The sequence below is a fragment of the Austrofundulus limnaeus genome, unplaced genomic scaffold (assembly GCF_001266775.1).
Source record: "Austrofundulus limnaeus strain Quisiro unplaced genomic scaffold, Austrofundulus_limnaeus-1.0 Scaffold141, whole genome shotgun sequence".
Classification (NCBI taxonomy): domain Eukaryota; kingdom Metazoa; phylum Chordata; class Actinopteri; order Cyprinodontiformes; family Rivulidae; genus Austrofundulus; species Austrofundulus limnaeus.
Genome location: NW_013952543.1, coordinates 779,197 through 780,764, shown reverse-complemented (window position 1 = coordinate 780,764; position 1,568 = coordinate 779,197). Strand labels below are relative to the sequence as shown.

The 1,568-nt window shown below is 34.7% G+C and overlaps 1 protein-coding gene across 2 annotated transcripts in view; it reads left to right on the top strand.

Moving 5' to 3' along the window:
- Positions 1 to 1,568, top strand: part of LOC106522976 (inactive dipeptidyl peptidase 10) — a 62,573-nt gene that overhangs the window by 23,777 nt on the left and 37,228 nt on the right. The gene's annotated exons all lie outside the window — the stretch shown is intronic.

Genomic DNA, 1,568 nt, shown 5'->3' with positions numbered 1-1,568 from the left:
AAGAGGTCCTCACTTTACATCAAAGACCTCACTTTGATAGTAACGATGTTGCAAATGGTCCGTACTCTGCAGTCAAAACAAGTGCACACACACACACACACACGCACACCATGTTTCTCTATCCTCGTGGGGACTTTCCATTGACTTCCATTCATTTTTTGGTAATATTATAGCCTAGGCCTGACCATTTGTTATTAAATTTTAAAAATATCTATTATTTATTTATTCAAGAGAAAATATAAGGAGTATATAAATAATGTTCATAAAATGAATGTGATAAAATGCTGTGCTAATTCTAAATTGTGTGTTAATGTTTATTAAGTTCTGATTTAGATGATAGAGTAAACTGTAACTGGTTTAAGAATTTGTATGAAGTCTTATTAGGAACCGGACTGGATAAGCTATTGCTTCTTCCTGTTCCCTTTTCGAACATGAGTTATGTTTTACATTATATTTTGCTGGAAATTTTGTGTTGGAATTAATGCTTTATTATTTTATTTGTTGTTGTGTTTTCTCCTGTATTTGTTACATGTATGTTTTATTTTACTATTTTATTATTTTTATTTTTTTACTTGTTTGAAATAAAATTAATAATTTAAAAAATCATAAAATTAACCTCACAGGTACCTACTTGACCCTAAAACTAACCCAAAGACAATTCACACCTTGGTCCTGAACCGAGCCCCCACACCCAAAATCAGCCTCTGAATTCGTAAGGACCAAGCTTTGGTCCCCACAAGGCTGCATTTTCCTGAAAAATTGTCCCCACCAAGTAGCAAAATCATGGGCACACACACATACACACACACACACAGAATAAATAAACAGTTCTATGGAAAAGCAGTGCACATAATGATTTGACTGAGAGACAGAGCTTTCGTTTTTATTTTAGAAAATAAATTGGCAGTATAATGACAGTATGAGCTCTTTTTCTCCCCAATCTGGCTCTCTCATGATTCCCCCCAACATGTGCCTTCAAAGAGATTTTTTTTTTCTTGAGCAAGAACACCATTTTGAACACCGCCTCTGTGCGACACTGACAGACTAATGTGGGTCATCGCAGACACACTCAAAGCAGGATTGTGCAGTCAGGTTGAAACGTCGTGTCTGTGTTGAGATTTGGATTGTCAACACTTTCCTGACTGCTTTTATTATTATTCACTCCCATGTGAGCATAAATACCAGAAAAATGCATGCGTATTTTTAATCAGTTGCTGAGACGATATAGTCTGAATTTGATATTTAATGATCATTTACGCTTTAAAACTATTCAAATCAAGAAATGCATGTAGCTTTAAAGTTTTAGAGATGATAAGTGTGTATAGAGGAAAAGGTTATTAGTTAAGTGAAACCAAATCAATCTCATTTAGATTGTGATGACACAAATCTTACATGATAAAAGGTCTGCAGTTTGTTTCTTACAGTTGTTTCTGACTGGACTATGACTGATTGGTGAGTGGTTTTTATGAGGGAGGCTCCAAAATGTCTCAAAACATTGGGCCTCATGCAAGAACATGTTCGTATTTTTATCCTAAATTTCTCTTACTTTTTGTTCGTACAAAGGGTTC